The following is an 11,420-nucleotide window of genomic DNA, read 5'->3' on the forward strand; positions in this document are numbered from 1 at the left end:
GGGCTGTGGTCTTGGCAGAGGAGGAGGAGGCAGGGATTTGGTGAAGGGCCGACCCACTGTGTAGCTACGATGACTATGGTGATTACCACAGTGGTGCACCCAGCACCAAAACCCTCAGGGACCTGCAGCCCACAGGCTCCTGGCTGACAGCAATGAAGGCCTGGGAGCAGCCAGTGTCCCCCTCAGCTGAGCTCAGCCATGCACCCTGAGGCCGTCCCTTCACTGCCCCACACCCCCAAGGTCCCCGGCCAGGACAGCCCATAGTATCAAGACCTCTATCACTGTGCCTATGGGGTCCTGGTTCCCACGGCAATGCGGTCCACACTCAAAACCAGCTGCCTGAACAGCGGCTGAGCCCACCCCTCCCACCAGACCCTCAGCAGCTCGAGGGGCCAGCGCAGACTCCAATCACTCAGGCTTAGAGCCCACCCCGCCAGTGTCCACCTCTCCTGTCCTTCACCCCTCACACAGCCAGCAGCCCAGCCCCCACAAACATGATGCCCACACCAGAGGGGCAGCCCTGCCCTGGGGTGGCCTCTGAGCCCCCAACTCCAGAGGACATGGAGGATGAAGAAGGCCTATATTGAGCCCCTGCTCATGGGTTCCAGCTCATGCCTGGGCCCGTGGCTTGCACAGGGAGGATGGCTTACCTGGGTTGCCAGGGCCCAGTTCTCACTCTCCCTGCTCTTCCCTCATCAGCCCTCCATGGGGAAGCACCAGGAACCATCGGAGAGGGTGAGCACGGTGCAGGACTGCTGGGGATGTGGCAGGAGCCTCCAGCTGTCAGTGCTGACATGTAGGGTGCAAAACACACCTCATCGGCTGCCCCTGCGGCTGCCTGATGAGAAAACACCAGTGGAGAGGGCACCATGCTTGACCCACTGCCCCGCCTACCCAGCCTGGCCTGGCCACTGGTCAGACACACCCACCATCTGACCTCTCTCATGTCCGCGGGAGCGATAGTGCAGGTGCAGAGGGACACAGGTGTGGAGAGCAGCCAGGGCAGCTGTGCACCCTGGAAAGGGGAGGGGGAGCTCAGCTGTGGATGCCCCCAATTCCCCCATCCGCTACTGCAATCCACAGACCCCCACCCCAATGCTTGGGGAGGGACAGGAAGGAGGGAAATTCTACATGGACCCTCATTCCATTGAAGACCCCCCACAGCAGCCCAGGTCAGGCCCCAGTCGTCCTCGGTGAGGACTGTCTCTGGCCAGCTGCAGCCCCAGAGCCCTGGCAGAGGGCAACCCCCTCCAAAGCATGAAGACCAGAGACTCACAGCACTGCTCCGGGCTGCAGGGGAATTTGTGCTGGTCTGAGGCACCGTGGTTATGCTGGTAGTAGTTATTATACCCACAGTGCCTCAGGCCGCACATAAAACTCCTCCAGCTTGTGGCCGGGAGTTCAGAACAAAGGCTGCTGTGAAGCACATCGGAGCTGGGGCACCGGGTTTCCACAACCGCTCACGATGCAGCTGCAGGAAGCCCCTGGCCTCCCCGAGAGGCTTGGAGAAGCTGGGCCAAGACCCAGCAGCAAACATGAAGTGTGCTCCATGGTAACACAGATGACAGGCAACTGTTCACCTGCACAGAAAAGAAGCGCTGTGGCCCTAACAAAGCCGGCATTCGGCCACACTCAGCAGCCACAGGTGAGGACACGGGGTGGACAGCTGTTGTGTGTGTGGCTCCCTCCTGCAGCCCCAAGTTGAAGGTCACCAGGAAAGCCAAAGCAAGCCTCTGAATACAGCACCAGTAAACGCCAAATCTCTAGTGCCCGGCCACCGCCATGCTCCGGGGAGGCAGAGGGGGCACGGAGAGGAGGGAAGACAGCCAGTGTCACCCCTGCATGTAGTAAAAAGCAGCAGTGCGCTGTGTAAGGGGGTACAGCACGACGAAGTCTTTAGATCTCGAATTATAAAGGCAACCACTGCCCACGCAAACAGGGAAAAAAGAGCTAAAGACTTCACCAAAAGAGAAGTTTTCCTGGGACAGAGCCCTTGTGTGTGTGTGTGTGTGTGTTTATTTTGACAGGCAGAGCGGACAGTGAGAGAGAGAGACAGAGAGAAAGGTCTTCCTTTTTGTTGGTTCACCCTCCAATGGCCGCCGCGGCCGGTGCACCACGTTGATCCGAAGGCAGGAGCCAGGTGCTTCTCCTGGTCTCCCATGGGGTGCAGGGCCCAAGCACTTGGGCCATCCTCCACTGCACTCCCGGGCCACAGCGGAGAGCTGGTCTGGAAGAGGGGAAACCAGGACAGAATCCGGCGCCCCAACTGGGACTAGAACCCTGTGTGCCGGCGCCGCAAGGCAGAGGATTAGCCTATTGAGCCACGGCGCCGGCCAAGCCCCTGTGGTTTTTTTTTTTTTAACTTTTATTTAATGAATATAAATTTCCAGTGTACAGCTTATGGATTACAATGGCTTCCCCCTCCCATAACTTCCCTCCCACCCGCAACCCTCCCCTCTCCTGCTCCCTCTTCCCTTCCATTTGCATCAAGATTCATTTTTAATTCTCTTTATATACAGAAGATCAATTTAGTATAAAGATTTCAACAGTTTGCACCCACATAGAAACACAAAGTGAAACATACTGTTTGAGTACTAGTTATAGCATTAAATCAAAATGTACAGCACATTAAGGACAGAGATCCCACATGAGGAGCAAGTGCACAGTGGCTCCTGTTGTTGACCCAACAAATTGACACTCTAGTTTATGGCGCCAGTAACCACCCTAGGCTGTCGTCATGAGTTGCCAAGGCTATGGAAGCCTTCCAAGTTTGCCGACTCTGATCATATTTAGACAAGGTCATAAAAGACAGAGTGAGGATAGTAACCAAAGATCCTAAGAGTGGCATTTACCAGGTTTGAACAATTATACAGCATTAAGTGGGGAAGAGGACCATCAGTACACACAGGTTGGGAGTAGAGCCATTGGTGGTAGAGTAGAGGTTATGATTACAAAGGAATGAGGCCCAAGTGCACTAGACAGGGTCTAGAACAAAGGACAGAGTCATTATTAGAGGAGCTAAGAAAGGTGCTGTCTAAGCTACAATTAAGTTTTCTGATTGAGAGGCAAATAGAACCTGATAGAAGGGGCTTGATAATAATCTGGTGGGCTTTAGGCCTTGTAAGTTAAGAGGCCCAGACCTATCTATCTCTTCACATGGGGTATATCCTAAGGGAGGTGTGAACCTCCTAGGGGAAGGCACTCTGTTGACTTTCATTACTTGGCTGGCCTGGGAAGAGAGCTGGCCAGGTAAAGGCAGGTGGTATCTCTAACAAGAAATTTATAGTTCTGCCTGCAATGTTGCTGACCCTACTTGACCATACCCTCAGCTGCAGTGGTCACTTTGGAAGTTGGGCTGAGTGAAGGGCTTTTCAGCTTAGAGCCAATAAGATCTGTGGCTCTGACCTGGGCATCCTTCGACTCCAGGGCAGGTCCATTTCCAGTGATCCAACTCTTGGCAGAGCTGCCAGGGCTCTTCACAAGCTGACTTCTGCTGAAGCCCAGGCTTACCACATTGAAAGCCACTGCAGTGGACTGGCCTGTTGGGTCTCCTTGAGGGCAGATCACTGTACAGATCAGCCATTAATAGGCCTGCCACCCATTGCTTCTGATGCCTAGCTTTCTTTTCCTCCTGGTTTGTGTTAAAGCAGACCAGAGGATGCAAGTCATGGGAGTGCCCAAGTCCCATCTCTAATCTTCGGTGGCCTGAACTACAAGTCTATAGTCACAGGCATGTTCTGTAGTAGTTTTTCTAAGGTAGACAATGCCCATGAGGAAAATTATATTCTCACTTTAAAACTTTCTTTCCCTTTGGTCTGAAAGGGAGGTTTTTTTCTACTTACTGTATACTTGGCTGATGGTGAAGAGAATCTAGCTATGAGATTATTATTTAAGTTCTTATTTTGGCTATGCTATTACAGAAAAATGTTAGCCATCTCTTTTATAAGGTCGAAAGATTAAATTGTGCATCCTACAGATTCCTTTATAATAGAATTAGTTTCCTACCTTGAAGAGAATAGAGAAATGAAAGAACAAGTTGGGCTTAGAATAGAGAAATGAGGGAGCAAGTCCTAGATCGCTTGCTGACAGTAGCAATATTACATGAATACTTAGCAAACCGTTTCAACCATTAGATAACAACTTAAGAAAACATTTACCAGAAGGTCCAATGCCTTCTATAAATTTTAAGAATCATGTATTTGAAAACACCTCTTAAATATCTAACATGGTGTAGTTTGTTTAACCAGTAAACTTAAGCACAACCATATAAAATGTTTTTAGTTTCTTTCTACCAACAAGTTTAAAACATATGATACACAGATTCAGGTCACACAAATTAAAATGTATCTTTGATTGATTTTAGCAGCTTAAATTTATGGACAATCTTATCTATAAGCCATTTAAAATAAAACTCTTAATAAAATTTCCCCATGTGGACATACAATATGTACACACATATAACATAGCATAGTAGACCAATATAGCAATTTTAATAATAGCTTTTAAAATCTTTAACTCTTTTTGTAGATTGCCAATTGATTTGAATTGCTTTTTGTTTTTAGTAACCTCAGTTAACCATACTTTCTCTCAGTTGGTACTGTTAATACATTATTGGCTTCATCTGTTTACAGAGCCATCCCAAAGTACTGAATACAATAGAAGTGGCTGGAAAAAGTCCATAGGAACCTATAGGAGTACAGCTAAACACAGAACCAACAACGCTTTAGTTTTATGAGCAGCAAATCATATATAACTGTGGATGACAAAAGACTTTAAGTCGCCATGTTTAAAATTATAAACTCATCAACCAACAAGAGGCACTTGCTTACTTCACAGTATTTTTGAAAGCACCTGTAGGATTTTACAAGTATTTAACCCTTTAGGCCTCTGGGGCTTTCTCATTAAGATAACTATCATGTCTAGTAACACAAGATCATTAGACTTTTTAATTCTCAAACATTTGTATTAATAGCATTTTCCATTATAGAAACTTAAAGTTTGGTACCACATCACATCTTGACAGTACTTCTAATATAATCCAAATAGCCTGATTAGTTGGTGTCTCTATAAGATGAGAGACATAGGTCCTTCGATTTTTTCAGTTGGGCCCAAACTGGAAAAACCAAAGTCCAGGATTTACTGGAAATTTTAGAGACCAGATTGTTTGAAACTTTGATTTTTTGAATGCCTGTCAAGAATGCCAAGAAGGCTCAAAATCCAAAATATCTGGTTGAAATAAGATTCCTTAAAATCATGACATAACATAGACCAAATTTGATCATTGTTACAAGGCGATTATTCAAATCTTTGAAAATAAGCACATATTTAAATAACCCATAGCTCTTAATAAAAATTCAGCTGTTTTTGAACAATTAGAATTTAACAGACATCAAGAGAACATAATAGATTACTTTAACACATTGCTTTAACAGAGCATCAGAGTTTAATTCTATGTCAAAGAAAAATTGAGCTCCCTGTGATCTTTTGCTATGAGGTTTCCTTCCTTTACCTTCTTTCATATTGGTGACCATGTTTCTGTGTTCTGTGTGTAACACATCTTTAAGCATCTTTTGCAGGGCAGGATGAGTGGCAACAAATTCTTTCAGTTTCTGTTTGCTATGAAAAGTCTTAATTTCACCTTCATTCACAAATGAGAGCTTTGCAGGATATAGTATTCTGGGCTGGCAGTTTTTCTCTCTTAGTACCTGGGCTATGTCTCGCCATTCCCTTCTAGCTTGTAGGGTTTCTGATGAGAAGTCTGCTGTGAGTCTAATTGGAGATCCTCTAAGAGTAATCTGCCGTTTCTCTCTTGCACATTTTAGGATCTTTTCTTTATGTTTCACTGTGGTGAGTTTGATTACAACATGTCGTGGTGAGGATCTCGTTTGGTCATGTTTATTAGGGGTTCTATAAGCTTCCTGTACTAAGATGCCTCTGTCCTTCTCCAAACCTGGGAAATTTTCTGCTAGTATCTCACTGAAAATGCCTTCTAATCCTTTCTCCCTCTCCATGCCTTCAGGAACTCCTAGAACCCGAATGTTGGGTTTTTTAATAGTATCCTGTAGATTCCCGACAATATTTTTTAGATTTCTAATTTCTTCTTCTTTTCTTTGGTTTGCCTGTTTCCTTTCCTGTTCTCTGTCTTCTAAGTCTGATATTCTCTCTTCTGCTTTGCCCATTCTGTTTTTAAGGCTCTCTAATATGTTTGTCATTTGATCTATTGAGTTCTTCATTTCATTATGATTTCTCGTCACTATCACAGTTTCTTGTTCTACTAGTTGTTTCATTTCATTTTGATTCCTCCTTAATATTTCATTTTCACGAGAGAGATTTTCTATCTTGTCCAGTAAGGATTTCTGTAGTTCAAGAATTTGTTTTTGAGAACTTCTTAATGTTCTTATCAACTTTTTGAGATCCGCTTCTTGCATTGCTTCTATCTCATCATCTTCATAATCTTGAATTGGGGTGTCTTTTTCGTTTGGGGGCGTCACAGTGTCTTCCTTGTTCTTGTTACCTCGGTTTTTGCGTTTGTCGTTTGGCATGTTGGAGATATTTGGTTTCTTCAATGTGGTGTTTTTTCTTGTTACATTATGGCTCTATATTAAGTGTACTGTCTGCTTTCGGTGGAGCCTTAGAGGCTTGAGATGAGTGTGGACTGAGAGCTGTGTTTGTTTCCTCAGGGTTGAGGGTGTGTCAAAGATGACACTCCCAGGTTAGGTGTGGTAAATCTCTCTTTCTTTCTTTCTTTTTTTGATTCAAAAGGGAAGTAATTCCGCACAGCTGAACGTAATTGGAGGTAGTTAGGCAAATGATATAGCCACAGGAGCCAGAGATTGGAAGCTCTCTCCCAAGGACCACACAGGGAATCTCTGCTGCCCTCAGTGTGGGCTCCAATTCTCCTGCAGTCTCCCACTGGGTTGCCAAGTTAGATGCTAATCTCCTGTTATTTCACCCCTCCCCCCAGAGTCAGGTTTTTCTGCTAGGCTCAGGGCCAGTGCAGACCTGAGGTCGCCCTGCTTACGACGTATGTCCAAAATGGCGCCTGCTCTTTGTCTTGCTAGCCTTTGAGGGGTAAGCGGAGAGAGAGAAACTCGTGTCCGTATCGGTCACTTTTTTTTTTCCTCTCTCTCTTCTATTTAGCCTGGTGAACTTTTCCCCATGGAGTTTCAAGCCTCGTTTCCTCTAGTCTCCTCTTTCCACTTGCCCGCTGGTGTCTCGGGCTATTGAGGTTTGGCTCACCTTGCGTTCCAGCGCTAGTGTGTTGAGTCTGCTGCTGGTGTCCCGAACTTGGGCTCCCACGCTCTCCACGCAGGTCCACTGTGAATCACTAGTTCCGGAAGAGTTTCCTCTGCTGTTTCTTCCCCTACTCTTCCTTGACCCTGCAGTATCTCCACTTTTATTAACCTGTCTCTTCCCCCGGACTAATAGTGTACTCCCTTCCTATTCCGCCATCTTGCCGCTCTGCCCCTGTGTTTTAATTAGCCTTGTCTCTAATTGACATGACGAAAGATGTGGCAGAAACCTTCCCAAGTTCAGACAATGAAAACGGGAGGCCTGTGTTCCTGGAGCGAAAGTAGGTGCACCCGCCCGCCTGCGATGCTTCATGGCACTCACCGTCTGCCCAGACGTAGCCCTGTCAGGTTCTGCTCGCTGGTACAGAGCAGACAGCAGACGGCTCAGAGTGTGTGTGAGGTAGATAGATATATGCACACACACATACATAAAATGTCCAGTTAACTGTGTTCTGTGGACAGTGCTCTATCAACCCTGTGGCTGCCATGCAACATTAGCGTATCCAATCACATGTATGCAGGTAACCATATAAAGGAGATAAGGAGGCTAAAATCATACAGAAGGCAAAAGCCTACTTTGTTCCGGACTCAGGATTTCAGATAAGAAATTCCACCTGGGCCTTGTGCTGGCGTAATAAAAGACTACCTCCTGTTAAGAGGCCTTGGTGTCTTGTCTCAGTACAGGAATCCTGCCACATACCAAGGGGCCAGCACCATGGAACAGCAGGTAAAGCCATTGCCTGTGGTGCTGGCATCCCATGTGGGCACAGGTTCTAATACTGGCTGCTCCACTTCTGATCCAGCTCTCTGCTAATGGCCTGGGGAGGCAGTGGAGGATGGCCCAAGGGGGAGACCAGACCAAATGGCCTGGCCCCTGACTTCCAATCAGTCCAGCTGCTGCTGTTGCAGCCATCTGGGGAGTGAACCAACAGATGGAAAACCTTTCTCTCTCTCTGTCTCTGCATCTCTCTCTAACTCTACCTTTCAAATAAATAAGTAAATCTTAAAAAAAAAGTTTAACCTGAAAAAAGCAAAAAGACCTTAGTTTATTGGGAATATAGACAACGGCTATAAACAACAGTTTAATGGGAAAATGACCATTTCACCCATATACAGTGAATGTAAAAGCAATCACAGATCATTAAAACTATAGAAGTATAGCATTCCCAACCATTGGTTTGACAAAGGTATAAAACAAAGTTGACAAAAGTACTAAGCCCTGGGGTCAGCACTGTGGCAGGTAAAGCTGCCACTTCCAGTGCCAGCATCCCATAGGGGCTCTGGTTCGAGACATAGCTGCCTCTCTTCCGATCCAGCCCTCTGCCACAGCTTGGAAAAGCAGTGGAAGATGGCCCAAGTGCTTGGGCCCCTTCACCTGAGTGGGAGACCTGGAAGAAGCTCCTGGCTCCTGGCTTCAGATCTGCAGAGCTCCAGCCATTACAGCCATTTGGGTAGCAAACCAGCAGATGGAAGACCTCTTTCTCTCCTTCCCCCACTGCCTCCCGCCTCTGCCTCTCTGTAACTCTGTCTTTAGAATAAATAAATAAATCTTTTAAAAGTTACTTGCTAAACAAGTATTAGACAGAGATTACTTTCAGGAATTGGAACATATGATGTGGAATGGATATTTGGGGAGAAAACCTAGAAATCTCCTTTTGGGTTTGGCAGTGTGGAGGAACTTTGGAAACTGTTACATGCTCACATGTTGGCCATGTCTTGGAAAGCTACACCTTACCCATTTCCAGGAGGCACAGAGCAAATTATCAATAAAAGTAACAGACGACTTGCAGAAGTATGGATGGCTGAATTCAAGAACATTTTCTATACAATCTCTCCAGGAGTTACAAAGGTAGATTGTGGAGATATATCATCGAGACTTGGTCTAAGACACAAGCCATAGTGCAAACCTTTCTGTTGGTACCTAGAGAATATTGATCCTGATTCGCAAATTCCATGTCACTGTTTCCCATTGGGAGAGATCTGAAATGTGGAAACAAATCAGTGATGATAACATGGCTACAAAAGAGAATGAGAAGCCGGAATTTTTAATGGTCACAGTATGAGAGGTATTCAGGCTTTCTCGTACACTGCCAACAAAGAAATTAGAAGAGATGACCTTTGCTTGGATGTTTCCAAACTCCATGGCCCAGTCACAATGCTCAAATGCCACCACCTAGACGACAACCAACTCTGGGAGTATGACTCGCTGAAACCAACCTTACGGCGCCGGGACAGTAATCAGAGCCTGGACAAGCCGTCAAGGGGATAGCCAGGTGCCCTCCAGCCCAGGGGACTGCAGCGGAAGCAGCCACAGCAGGGGCTTCTTGGAAACGTCACACTTCCAGTCCTTGGGCCCCTGGACCCGCGTAGGAGCCCTGGAAGGAGCTCCTGGCTCCTGGCTTCGGATTGGTGCAGCTCCGGCCATTGTAGCCAACTGAGGAGTGAACCAGCGAATGGAAGACCTCTCTCTGTGTCTTTGTCTCTGTCTCTGTTTCTCTGTCTCTCTCTCACTCTCTCTCTCTCTCTCTCTGCCTCGCCTTCTCTCTGTGTGTAACTCTGACTTTCAAATAAATCTTTAAAAAAAAAAGAGTCATGGTAAAGAATATTCAGACAGTGAAACAGGCAACAAAATGGTTTCTGTCAAGTGCATATTTAGATCAGATTCTTCAGCTGTAATGTTGATCTGCTTTTTTTAAATAAATTTTTCCTGAAAATGTCCAGTTGGCATTTTTAGTGGGTTAGCAGAAGTGCAGCTGTTATTCCACATTATGGTCCTGCACTTCTTCCCTAAATTTCATGTGGGTTAAATTGATTTTTCTGATTTTAATACCACAAATCACCTGAGTAGCAATTAAAAGTTAATTTTTAATCTCACAGAAAACCTCTTTGTGACTTTTCTCCTGATATATAAAGCAATCCGTTGGCAACACTGCGTGTGATTTTTTCCCATTGCAGGCCTCTACTTCATGGCCTCTGTGTCTTTGATTATCAGAGTTTCCACTGCAGGCGGTGCTACTTCCTGTGTCTGAGGACGCTCCTGAAGTCCCGTCCCAGGGGGGTTTCAGGCCGAGTGCACAAGTTCTCTCCTCTCCTGTTCGAGCTACTCAACATCAAGCACACGCGGATGCTTCAGGGCAGAGCTCTGGGCCAGATGTGTAAACCGCGTCCCAGGAACTTGGAAGAGAAGTGGGTGCTGGGTGGAATCCTTTCCTCTTCCATGAGCTGTGTTGACTCCGTCTTCAGTGGGCCTGATGCCTGAGCAAACCAGATGTCTGATCAATCGTCTTCGTGCTCAGAATGGCAGGTCTTACTCCTTACTGTGAGAAAGCTCAAGAGCAACGTGGTTCAGGCCTGGTTTTGTTTTTTAAGTGGGGAATGTGAGTGAATTAATTAATGGGTACTTTTAGTGTCTGATAATCCAATTGCCTTTATTTTTCTAATTAAAGAACTCCTAAACACTTTGAAAAGATAAAATATTCCTAAATTTTAAAAAGTATTAAGCCCTTTTATTTAATGTAAATTTAAATGTTATCTCAAAAAAGAGAGGGAGAAGGAAGGAAAGTATGGAGGGGAGGGGGAGGGGTGGGGAGGAGGAGGGAAGGGGAATGAGGGGGAGGGAGGGAGAGGGAATATTATTATGTTCCTAGAATTTTATCCATATACCACATTGAAACTGTTAAAAACTAATTTAAAGTGCCTGGTAAAAATAATAGAATTAAAAAGGAAGGAAAGTCCAATATGGGAAGCAGTCCACACAGCAGACTCCTAGAACAACATTCGCCGTAAATAACACTCTGACCTCAGAATCAACCCTTAAGGGTTCCTGGTTGGGCTGAAAGGCCCGTGAGAGCATTTCAGGCATGGAAATCCAGGACTCTGGCAAAAAAACATCCTACACGGAGGATCTCTGTGAGCCTCAGAGGAAAGAAGGGGCCCTCAAGGGAGGACGTGCTCTTCTCTGAAGGGAGGAGAGAACTTCCACTTCGCTTATGGCCGTGTCCAAATACCGATGGAGTCTATGGTCACAAAAGGCATCCATAGCCTTGCCAGCCCATGGCAAGAGCCTCAGATGATCACTGACGTCATAAATAAGACTGTTAATTGTTAAAGGAACAACAGAAGTCACTG

At 46.1% G+C, this 11,420-nt stretch overlaps 1 pseudogene; it reads left to right on the top strand.

Moving 5' to 3' along the window:
* Positions 1 to 7,509: 7,509 nt before the first annotated feature.
* LOC133751712 (polypeptide N-acetylgalactosaminyltransferase 1-like) lies at positions 7,510 to 9,561 on the top strand (annotated as a pseudogene).
* The last annotated feature ends 1,859 nt before the right edge of the window (positions 9,562 to 11,420 follow it).

Source organism: Lepus europaeus, chromosome 22 (assembly GCF_033115175.1).
Source record: "Lepus europaeus isolate LE1 chromosome 22, mLepTim1.pri, whole genome shotgun sequence".
Lineage (NCBI taxonomy): Eukaryota > Metazoa > Chordata > Mammalia > Lagomorpha > Leporidae > Lepus > Lepus europaeus.